The sequence below is a fragment of the Phaethon lepturus genome, unplaced genomic scaffold, assembly GCF_000687285.1.
Source record: "Phaethon lepturus isolate BGI_N335 unplaced genomic scaffold, ASM68728v1 scaffold12192, whole genome shotgun sequence".
Classification (NCBI taxonomy): Eukaryota; Metazoa; Chordata; class Aves; order Phaethontiformes; family Phaethontidae; genus Phaethon; species Phaethon lepturus.
Window position 1 is genome coordinate 3,094 of NW_010523626.1, and position 13,126 is coordinate 16,219.

The window sequence follows — 13,126 nt, forward strand, 5'->3', positions numbered from 1 at the left end:
TCGCTTCCGTAACAGCTCCAAAAAGCAACTCAGAAGTGACATACGTGCAAACTACAACACACAACCATGAATATTTACAACAAAGGTAACATTTACCTTGTCGGATACAGCTGAAAAAAGGCTGAGGCTAGCAGCTCGGAATAAATATAATTTCAAAGTTGGCACAATTTACTGTCTGAGACCTATTAAAAGTGATATTAATTCATCAATTCTCCCATTTGCTTCCTTTTCATCTTTCCTCCACCATGGTGCATGGTGGGGCAATATATCCAATGTATATGAAAGATATCCAATTTCAAAAGTTCTATTATCTATTCCATAACACAGACATTCAGCTAGATGGTACTTTCTTCCTAAGGCAGATATGACAGAGCACAGTCTACTAACCCTTTATAACTAGAGCTATAATTTTGCAAGTACAAGTATTAAAATCATTTAGCAGGTCAAATACAGTAATGGTCATAACGATGACTGTGAGCCTTGGGACCGGGACAGAACTGTCATCTGGACAAGTGTTAGTGTCCTGGGAGATCACCTCCACATAGTGAAGCTAACCCAGCTATTGGTAAGTATGTACCCATCTTAAAGGGAAGCTACAATTACAAACTGTGCACCTTTCAGTCTGTATTTAATATTATGGAAAAAATGTAATAATTGGGCTTTTATTCCATTTTTCCCCTATCTACAAAGGGCAAGGCTAAGACCTCCAAAGGTCTAACACAGACTCTCCACTTTCTGTAACAGCCAGTGTGGATTACCTTCTCTTTCTTGGCCACCCACTGCACTATTTCTTCAGTATCTTCTCTCTACAAAAATTAAGATCATTCCAATCCCTCCACCTTATATAAACCCTACTGTTTATGATTAATACTAATTACTTTCTTAGACCTGACCATATCCTAGCAGTATCCTAGCAGCTAGTGCTGAAAAAGGGATTTGTAAGAGTGAGCAGGAACACAGCAAACAGTTATTTTCAAAATAACACTCTGACTCATCTTCATTCATATGATGAAGCTCTTCTTTAAATTAAAGCTCAAAGTGGGTATGGTGCCAAGCAAAATTAATCTGAAATATTCTAAAAGGCTAAGTGCATGATAAACACGCCTATTCTGAAGAGAACAGATGCATCATGCACAAACTGATACTGTGCATGTACTGTGCCATTATCAAGGAAAAACTGAAAATCAGCTCCTCAGTACAATCTATCTCAAGCAACACATATTCAGCTTAACAGAGCACTCTCCAATACTCCAGTTGTCTTTCCAATACAGGACTGCTATGGGAGACAAGCCCCAGGCTGCCACAGCAGCATACCAGGCAGAAACAGCCATGACCATCTACAACACTGAAGGACATTTTACATTTACCTTGCACACTGATGCTATGCAGCTTCTGACAGAAAGGCTGCTTTTTTTTTGTTTTTTTCAAATCAACAGGATTTTTGGTGGCTACTGTCACAAAGAGCTTCCCCCTTGTATTTCCCTCCATTTCCCCCTTTATTTTATGTCTACTTTTAAAATTACCTAGCAACACAGAATAGCAGCATGGGTAAATTTTGACTTCCACTGAAGTGGACATGCGACATTTTGCACCAGCAAGCATAGGTATCATTTTGAGAGTAGCAGAGCCACTTTCCATCACACAGAACAGAAGAACTCCAATGCCGCGCTGTTCTCAGGAAAACACACAATTCCTTGTGGCCATTTATTTGGGGTTTCCCAAGGGAACCCGAGATGATCCGCAGAGCTGTGTTCATGTTTGCATTTGTTCAGGTTTACCTATCAAAAGGTAACAGATAACAATGTTGGCTGCTGATGTACTAACAGAAGATACAGTGCTAGACATTTTTATATGGTCAAGCAATCTTTTCCTCCCCATTCTTCTCTTAGTTTTTACTCAAGTCTGGCCAAACCTGCTCACCTTAATCCTGGTAAGTCCCTGCTGAGAACAAAAGCACACATTTGCAACAATAAAACCATCAGAGAGTAAATCAACTGTCACCTGGGCATCATTGCATGACTGCTAGTGATTAGAGGAGACAAACTGCAACATAACCATTCCCAATCTTCACGTCCCCCAAATTCTCTTCTTAAGAGCATATACTTGCAGACAGAAGCAAGTAAGTATTTAAGGGAAAAAGTGAACATGACCAAATTAAGGCTCAGAAGGAAAATTAAGCTCCTAGAAACAAAAGGGCAAATACTACTCGAACTGAGCCAGCAGGACGTTCCATTTCATTGACAAGACTATTAAAAACATTTTACATCTATTTTACAACTTTCAGTTTGCAAGGTATAGGGTATCTGAAGTTAGCATCTTACACAGAATGAGGAATGTGAATGTAGCAGTATTCCTCTTCCGGAATCAGATTTCAAAAAAGGTAAAACAGTGGCAGTTACTAGTGGCTAGGAAATTAAAGCTGTACCACTGACACTACCATGATCCAGGAACATTTACTTTTCTGTTTTGTCTGGATTGTAAAACTTCACTTATACAGAAGTTAAACTATTTCTTCAGTATTTGGGGAATGATGAGCATGTTTGAAAACATTTAAACTGAAGGGACAAAGATTTCATCTGTGCAACTTAAGCAAGGTCTGAATTTGCAAACACGGAAATTTGTAAGTACTTTGTAAATTTAATAAAAATTCATTTGCAAGTCACTGTTCCTAGATGTAAGACCGTGCATTTAATACAAAAGGAGGATTTTTTTCCCCCCTGTAAAAAAGATTCCCTACAATTTCGAAGAAATTTGAATTTGATCAGAAGGGTATGAAGTCTTGAACTTCTTAACATCACCCAGGCTTTTATCGCACAGTATAATTCAAGTGTTATTTTTATATACATTTTATATACATATATTTTATATGTATATATTTTTGCAAAATTTTGTGAACTGTGAAGCTGTAGTCATACAAAGTCATTAGAATAATCTTGTATGAAACAGCAACTCAATCCTGTATTTTTGAATACAGACTCCTCCCCGATATTGCTCACTAACATTCCCATGCCAAGTTGAGAAATCTGCAGCACCAGAATAGCTGGCTAATCAGACAGTGATTTTCATAATTATCCATTCTATGTATGCTGTCATTAATGCAGCAGCAATGTCTTCAGATGTTCAGATTTCTACTTTCACTACCTGCTGAGCGGCTTGGAAAAATACCCAAGGAACCGTATCATTTCCTCCATTCAGAACTCATGTGCCCTGTTACACAGATTCCTGAGCATTTTACGATACTTTACCTTATCATGAACAGCTAAGAAGTACAAAACTGTTGAAGGAGCAAGGGAATAACTTTAACCCTCATCATCTCTTTCACCTAGAAATAATGATGTATAGATGTGACTTCACTGATTAACAAAGAAAACTTAGGAAACCTGACAGATCCAAAGCATCTGAAACCATTGCACCACTGGCAGTTAAAATTTCTTGAGCTTGTTTTAGGTCAGGTTCTAGAAATTCTGAGTGAGTTCACCTATCACAGAAACTTACGGCTTCTTAACTTACGGAGTTTGAAATAAATTTAGAGAAGTCTGCTGTAAACTACATATACTTAATCCAGCACAGCTAGTATAGAGTTAAGTAGTATTAGTATTGCTCTACTACTTTAAAAGTCAGGGTATCACTGATACTGCTTCACACTGTGGAAACAAGTTTATAATTACGCAATCTGAGATGAAAGAACCACTAAGAACATTTTAGAGACATTTAAATAAGCATAGTTTTACTAATATTGATTTAGTTTGATTTCAAAATAATATTTTAAATTGCTTTAAAGTAGCAAAAATGTGTACAGGTAAAGCCTAAGAGGCAGATTTCTCACTTTTCTCAGAAAATCAGCATAAACTTTGTATTATAGAAAAATACTTTTATATAGTTGAGATGTGATGACCTCACTAGTTTGAGGATATTTTGGATCTCCCAAAATCTAGGGGGGATCTAGTTTCAAGGGAAACTTCCTAGATTGTCCATAATCCAACTTCCTCATTTAGAATGCTAGCATTCCTAAGGAATTGCAAAACTCACCTATACACAGCACGTTTACTTCTGAAGTGTTAGCAATACTGCTTTACACAACTTAACACAACAGTCCCCATTCCCTCTTGTAGGATTCCTTACCTGTCATTTTTGCAGCAGATGCCAAGTTAGGCCTGTGGCCTAACCTCCTCTTCCAAAATAATGACAGCAGAATTGATTATCTTTGTGGGGCTAAAATCTCTGAAGCCATAAGACTGTGCTGGGGGGAAGGGCAGGGCAAGCTGTGGTCACACGGTCCTTACATAGAGCAACAACTCAAGATTCACTCAAAGAGCTTTCATGTTTGAAGTGCTTAATTTGAAAACGTAAAATTTAACAATACTAAGCAATATATAAATCTATATTGAAATGAAACCTAGTAAAGAACCATGCAAATACTTAAGCATGTAACGGGTTTTTAACGTTAATTCATATAGTTCAATAAAGTCAAAACTTCATTTAGATGACCACCACAGAAGGGTTAATGTTGGAAGGGACCTCTGCAGGTCATCTGGTCCAACCCCCCTGCCCAAGCAGAGCCACCAAGAGCTGGTTGCCACAGACCATGTCCAGACAGCTTTTGCTGTCTCCAAGGATGGAGACTCCACAACCTCCCTGGGCAATCTGTGCCAAGGCTCAGTCACCCTCACATTAAAATTGTGCCTCCTGATGTTCAGACAGAGCCTCCTGTGTTTCAGTTTGTGCCCACTGCCTATGGTCGTGTTAAAAGATTTGGTAATTCATTGTGCAATTAAGTAATTTCCGTCCTATGCTAACTCTGCTGGGGGGCAATTTTTATCTCTGATTCCTTCATGAGAAATACAGAACAGCAACCTCTAGCTTCCACCATAATAAAGCCGTATTTGGTAGAAAAGAAAAATCTTAGATTAGATTTGAAATACACAGGAAATGGAATCTGTATTTCAAGACAAAGACAACACAACAGCATTAAGAACAGGGTAACCTGCAAATGCTTTATCACATATTGGTCCACTGACATAAACACTTACCTGTTTACCCAAAAAAAAAAAAAAAAGCGCAATGTTGAATAAAGGTACCATTTCTCATGAAAAGTTGTGTTTTGTAGAGATGAAGGCATTTACAGATCTGTTTTCAATATGACATGATGAGTCCTTGCAACAAACCAAGCCTGCACTTGCCCAGACTAAGCAGATTACTATTCAGAACTGGGCTAAAAGTTGTGAATAACACCAGCAACGAACCTGTGAAAATTTTTAAGACAGAATATGTGGTGAACTCAATTGCATAAAACTGAAGAGCAGAGACTCTCTACTTGCGACCGTTGTACAAGCTTCATTGTCTGGCAAGCAGGGACTCAAAACTTGGGTTTTTGTCCTTCACTTGAACAACTGAACATGCTGCTGATGCTGCACTAAGTAAGATTTATCTCAACATTCTATTACCATTTTACTTACTTTATTTCAGTAGAAGTGGCTACTACCTGTAAGATAAAGTTACTGTTCCCATCCAAAGTGAAACCGCTTTCTAAGTGAACATCAAACATTAAAAAAAACATTAAGCCTCAGCTCTCATGTGCACAGCTAAGGAAGCACCTGCTACCATATAATGAAGACGACTGAAAAGCACAGTATTAGGAATAATTTCAATTTTGAGTAACAGATTTACCTATCAGGCATCTCAGTGTATGTTAGGAATACTGTTAAAATGAACCCTTCCACCACCCATGCCCCCTTAAAAGACTCTCCAAGTTGGCTACAACTGTCTTCACTTGAAAACAAAGTACAAAGTCCTCAGTGATGAAATCACGTTTGCACAGGACTAAGCCAAAACCACATGGTAAGAAACAGGGAACTTCCTTTTGTTATCATCTTACATACAAAGGCAGTCAGTTGGCATCATATCCAAAACTAAAATATTCTGAATCAAAGAGATTGACTACTGGCACTGTTTTTCATCATGGTTCATTCAGATGTCAAGATGCAAGCTCATACTGTAATAATCACATTAAAAATATGTAAAAATAAGTTAATCAAAATTGTCAGGTGACAAATTTGTAAATATAAACACATTAATGAGAAAATGGTTATGAACACAGAACATAAAAGTTGTTACTTCAGTTACCTGCTTGTGACTCTTGATGTACACAAGGAAAAAAATCTCCATTCTAACACACTACAAACATCATTTGCTATGTCTTGAAAATGAAACTCCACATAAGCAAGCAGCAGCTTCTCCAACAAAGTCCGCATTTCAAACTGAAGTTCTGCATACTGATGCATGAATTTCTTTGAAAGGTTATCAGAACATTTACCTGTTATCAGTTTCTTCCATTACTTTTTACAGACCATCTTCAAAGAGCTGTTTGCTCTCCTGTTCAACCTTGTTCTTGCCTTCTCATAACTTTATTTCCATTTTGTTTAACAACCTATTTCAGTCAACTTACTTTCATTCCGAGTTCTGCAAAATCTTGCATCTGATCAGCATCTGACTGCTGAGTATGCTCTGACAGCGTGTATTTATGCATAAATTTTGAGTGATTCTAGTTTACAGCACACTGTGTGAACTAAAATAAATGCAGATATCTAGATAGTTTAAAGATGAACCTCAGCACCTGGAGGTACAACCAGGTCTTCACATCTTTATTACAAAATCAAGGAATTGGACTGAAATAATCATCCAATAGCTTCACTTTCTGTTACACACCTTGAATTATTAAAGGAATGTGTCATTGACAGTACAAGTGTAACTGCTTTGTATGTTTTGAAAATGTGTATATTTCCGAAGTCTCTACTCAAGCTTGCTCAGATCAATACCTCATTGGGACTACCACATTTCTAATTCATGAAAGTGCAGTGCAGTAACTGAAAAGGTGTAAACTAAGACAACTGTAGCTGGCAACAGCACATGCTCATTTAAGCACTCCATGACTCTACCACCCTCAAACCCCAACTGCAGTAGCTGCCACTGTGCAACTGAAATTTGCTAAGCAGAGCAGATGAAGACTTTGAAAAGCAACCTTGTAGCCATACAGGAACTTCATTACCTGAGGCAGGTGAAACAACTTCTGAAACAACCAAAGGCACTACCATATTCACAGTCCTGGGAAGGTTATGGCTGTCCTGTAGCCGTACATGCACCCAATCAGCAGATAAGCTACCTCAGGTGCTGACTGTTCAACTACTCAGATTTATCACTGTGGCAAGATAATTATGCTCTTCATAAACTTAAATCCTGATAGTCTTATTCTTGTTTTGTCACGACCAAGGCAAACATGACATTTTCCTGCAGTAAGAGCAAAACCAGATTTGGGCAGCATTTTTTTTAAGCAAGAGCTCTCTAAGCAAGTCCTCTATTGGAAGCATTGGTAAATTAAGTTATACATTATTTAAACTTCAGTTTTTTCCCAGCACAATTTTGTCTTGTATATGTAGCCTTTCCCTGCATGTCATTAATAAAGTTCCACTTCTATTCCTTCAAGGTTACATACACAAAAACTAAAAAAAAAAAAAAAAAAAAAAAAAAAAAAAAAGACCAACTGACCGAAAACAAAAAAAAAAAAAAAAAAAAAAAAAAAAAAAAGATAAAAAGTAGCCAACTGCCCAGTAACATTCCTCTTCTCCACACCTTAATGAAACACAGGCCTTCAGACTTTTGTCCATTAAAGCATGTATTTTATTTGCATGTTTACACTGAACTAGTTTCACTCATAGCAGAACTCAAACAACATTTAAGAATTTTAGATGAAGTTTACCATGAGTCATATTTGGGGTTTTTAATTCTACGGTAGCTTCCAAAATTTTAGAATAAAAACTGAAAGATGAGGTCGAACCACATCTTCATGCTTTTCCACATTACTATGTCCCCCATTTGTAAATCCATGAAGAGCACTTATCTACTTACACTTTTCCATATTAGTATTTCCATACACCTATGAGTCAAGAAAGGGTACCTATCTTCTTTTTTAAAGTTCTCATGTATTCTGTCAATTACTGTATATGGATTTATAAAAAAAAGAAACTTTAAAATTAAATTAATCCAGAACAAAGTAATTATTCCCCCCTCAGGAAGAGCCATAAATCCTTTTTAACAACACAACAGGTTAAGCATACATACATGATATTCATATACTAACAAAACATGTATGGAAAGGTATGTAATGACTCGTCATATCATATAAAGAACTGTTTTTACTGTGCATCTGACATCTGATTCTTTCCTTTAACTCATTTCCATCAAGTTTAGTACTACAACCCCCAAATAAAAGTTTTATACAGCTTGTATCTTCCAGATCACCAGGAATAGTCTTTTACGGAAAAAAAAGAAAACGTGGAATACAGAATGGGAAATAAAGTCCTAAATGGAATGGATAAGGATACCCAGAGCAGGCCAGTGATCATCTTCAAAGATGAACGATTTGGCTCAATCTTATAGTCTGCAGATCACATTACTTCCTCACATCACTGCTAAAGCTTTGCAGAAGCTTGCAGAATTTTCACCATAATACTAATTGAAGATTAAGGTCGAGTCACAATGTCCTCAATGTTAGACCAGTAAAACATTTAGAGCTCAAATACTTCACAAATATGCAAGACCTCTGGTAAAATGAAGTTTTCCCACCTTCTTTAAAAATATACCATTCAGTTTCCTTGACATTGGGCAGTTTTGAAGATACCCAATTTTTAAACAATTTTTTTATTTACAAGAATATGAAGAAATTTCCACATTATCAATTTTTCCACCTGAGGACTCAAGAATTAAGCAACATACAATAACCAATCCCTTACCCTCCCCCAAAAATCTAGACGAACACTTTCAAACCTGTGAGTACTTCTGTGACTACTACAGCAATAAAGCAGTAATGCAAATGTAGTATCAAGGTTCCGAGCACAGAGTGTTAAAATCAGTATTTATTTCCCAAAAATATCAGACACCTAGGAAATTCAGGTTTATGGTTAACTGGAAGAAGAAAAAGATATGTAAGAATTAATTTCAAAGGCAGTAAGAATAATGCTCAAGATCAGCTTTTACCCAACGATGTTTAAAGGCACAATGTATTCTCAGTCTTCAGTAACTACCACCATTTGAATTATCCTATTTCTGATATGCATACTACATGGCATCACCACCAGTAAAGTACAGGTGCCTTATCTAATAAATTTATTTTTAAGAAGAAAAAAATGAATTCATATTTCTAAGTGGGTAAAATAAGATAAATTCTTGTTAAGTCTTTATAAAGTTTCACACAATGGTCCCAATTTAAAGCATAAAAAAATACATGCCCAGTAACATAATGCAACTCAAAAGACGAGCGTGATTTCTCCAGATTTGTACTTCCCCATCCCCCCAAGTGGCTTACACTCACTCAATACAATTTCTAGTTTCACTTTCAAAATGATGAAACTCAAAGTAATTTTTTTTAAGTTTAATACAACTTAGGGAATTACAGTACTATTTAGAGCAAACACCAAGTCATTTGTGATTAATTTACTGTCTTGTACACATGCTTGTGATTAAAACCAAATTACCTATGGCAACTAAACTCAGAATTTTATCTTTAACATTAATACTGAAGTAGCCCATAAGCAGAAAAAAAATCTACATATAACCATGCATAAAAGTATACCAAGTAGTTTTATTCTTCTGAGCCAGCTGTCATTTTAGAAACAGTAAGAGGCATCCAGGACTTGCATTTAACTTTTCTAATAAGTACCTTTTCATTACTGGCTACTTTTCCCCCTGTATGCAACAGAAAAAGCATATTTTGCACAAAGCATGCAGAGCTAACACAAAACAGAAAGCAAGCTTAGCAATGAAAAGCCCTCCTAAACAAGTTACATAATACTAAACAAATGCTCTAGTACCCCCCTTCTACACACATTTGCATTCAGCAGTGTGAATAAAATATGAAACTGTACACAACTGTGATGCAAGAATGAAGCTGAACATGCATTAAGTGATATTACAAAAACTACACAATGCATAACATGACAATAAACTGGCACATATATCAAAATGGTTCTAAAAGCATAGCCATCCCAACTGCCAAGTTGGTGTAATTTTGACTTTTAAACCAGTAATTCAATATATGACATTTTATACATTTTCTCTCAAAACTCTGAACATTTAGATTTTGAAATGTAATAATTGTATTCTTTACACATTATGGTACAAACTTCATTTGTATTGGCACAGCTCTGGTTCTGATAACATCAGCTGTGGAACTGCTTACTGACAATGCTGAAAGTTCTAGAAGCACCATGCGCCTCACGGGAACAAAACTGAAGATGAACTACTGTTTCATTATTAAAGTTTTCCTTCTGCACCTTCTGAAAAAGGCTTTTGATTTGAAGTCGATTGAAACTGGAGCTGCAGCTTACCTTTCACATGCTCCATCCCTTAAAAGTGGAACATAATACATGGAACAATGCAGTGCTATTGTATCAAAGAATGAAGAATGTTAGCTTTTAAAAAGACAGTACTTCCCATCTTTGCAATTGCAGTTTACATATTTTCTTCCAAGAAAAAGTACATGTGAATAGTCTTGCTTCTCTAAAGCAACTGTGTGTTTCATCTTTCCTGGAGAAATCATGAAGAACACTATTTTCCATATTTTACTGGCTTGCATGTAACCTTCTTGGTAACTGCAGAAAGTGAACAAAAAGATCAAGCTCACATATAATTTGGCTCAACATTTTAGTGTATCCTTTTTCTTCACTACTTCAAACACTTGTCCTCTTGGGAACTATCACTACAAATGTAAAACCATGCTTATTCAGACACCTAAAGCCCTAAGCATATTTCCCACCTATTTGTTCTAAGCGACGTATTTCTTAGAAGTACTGAAAAGTCATCCAAACTCACTTAATGAGAGCATATATAAAACTACATTTTCTACGTGGCATGTAGATACAGCACAAACTAACCTATGTACGCACAGTTACAAATAGTCTTGCTCTACTGCCCACTCCTTGCTGTTCTTTCCTTCCACACTGAAATGGGCAGAATAGGTCATATTCACTGGGTTTCTTTTACCCTGCTCACTCCATGGGCACTGAGATTCAAGGGTGGCACAAAGCTGGCAGGAAGCAGGACCAAGCAGCAAGGAGGGGAAATTCCTATCTGCAGCAATGCATGGAGTGAATTATTACTTTTAAATATGGACACAAAGATTTCAAATTTTCCATTAGCATACAAATATTTTAAACATTTGTAAGCAGTGTGAAAGACCACTTCCAGCTGGCAGTTCAAAGACTGCATTCTACAGTGCAGCGATAGCTGGTTTATGGAGATTTTTTTCCTGCAGTTTTACACTAGATAAAAATATTTAAAGCTTAGTAACAGCACTGCAGAATAAATCCTTTTACAGCAAATAAAGAACTGTAATCGAGCTGTTATAAAAAAGAAACATATGAAAATGCCCCAAACACAAAGAGCAAACAGCTGCAAAAGGAATTACAATAAATCATTGTGTTTTTTACATCTTTTTCGATTTATTACATTTCCTCTTCCACCTTGCTTAAGTATATGTGGTTATTTAAAGAGGGAAAACCTGTTTTGCTTGGCAGGGTTAGGCATTGGGGTTCTTCTAGGGGAGGGGTGTTTTGTTTTGGTGTTTGTCATTTCTTTCAAATATTCACAGAGAATAAAATTACTTTCCCTTTAACATAAATAAAAAATTGATTACAGTGTAATTAAAACAAAATATAATTAAAATACTTTAATCCTATCCCATAATTACTGATAAATATTCACTATTTTGTTTTCCTTTACACCATCCTCAGTTTGGTGCTTCACTGGCTATGACACAATGGGGGTAAGGCTGGATTCTCACTGGTTTGACGAGAGGCTAACAACTTTATAAATCATGTTTCATACTTACGACAACATGAGGTGTGTACACTGTATACAGTTGCTGTATTCAGCCACAAAAATCAAGTCCTACAGAACAATTTCACAACATAGAAGAAACATATCTAAATGCAGCGATCCCACCCTACATCCTGTAGAACATTAATTCATTTCAGTTTTTCTGATATTCCTTGGCCATCTGCACAACACTAAACTCCAAGTTTATAAAATCCAAGACATTAATGTAACTGGTATTTCCATCTTTTCCATTAAAAATTAATCAGTGGTTTTCACGTATAACGAGCTTCAGTGTTATTTTTGTGAATCTGCTGTAGATATAAAATTAAACCACATATCTCCCATTTTTATTATGTCACTTTATTCCCTCTCCCCCATCTTTTTTCAATTTACATACAGGACTCTTCACACTTACTCCAGTTCAAGGTTCTATGCAATTTTTTTTGCTGACAAATTAAAGGCAAGAACAACATCTTTATTCTCACTGCACTTCTTCCAAGTCAAGCACTTAACGTCCTGCATACAGTTAGCATGTGAATTCAATCAAATTATACAGCTATGCTTTACTCTACAGAAATTAAGATATAAAAGCACACTAGTAAAACTAGGAACAATAGAAGCTCTATGCAAACCATTCACCAAAACAAAAGGAAAAACCTTATCAACAAGTGTATGCAGTAACACAGTTAAGTTCCTTTTGAATCTCATACTATTAAGAGCAGTTTTCCACTGTTTGAGGGACTACAATCAGTAAGATTTTACCCAGATTTAGAATTGTTTTTTTCTTTTTAATGTGTTTTGGGTATAAAATAATCATACAAAAGCAGTTTTTTTAAATGGTTTTATCTATCAGCATGCTATGCTTATCTCTGAACTTAAACTTTTCTGAATAGTTCCTTCAATTAGGAAAAAATGGTTGCTTTTCTAAACTGCTTTTCTAAAGAAATCCATCTCTAACTGCTTTTAGAAGTCAGGATGAAGTCATTAACACGAATACCTCCAAATTTCAATTATATAAGCTACTATGAAAACTAAAGGAAGTTCAAGATGGAAAAGACCTATTAAATCTATCCCATTGAAAATTAACACATTGAGGGCTTGTTTCCATGTATTTAAAATCAAAAGTGTTGTTTCCACAAAAATTTAATATTCAGTTTATCTATTCTACAACTTACATTTTAGACAGAGATAATTGTGATAAAATTCAGTATTTCATGGGTTACTGTGAAAACAAATGTAAAATGCCTACAACTATGAT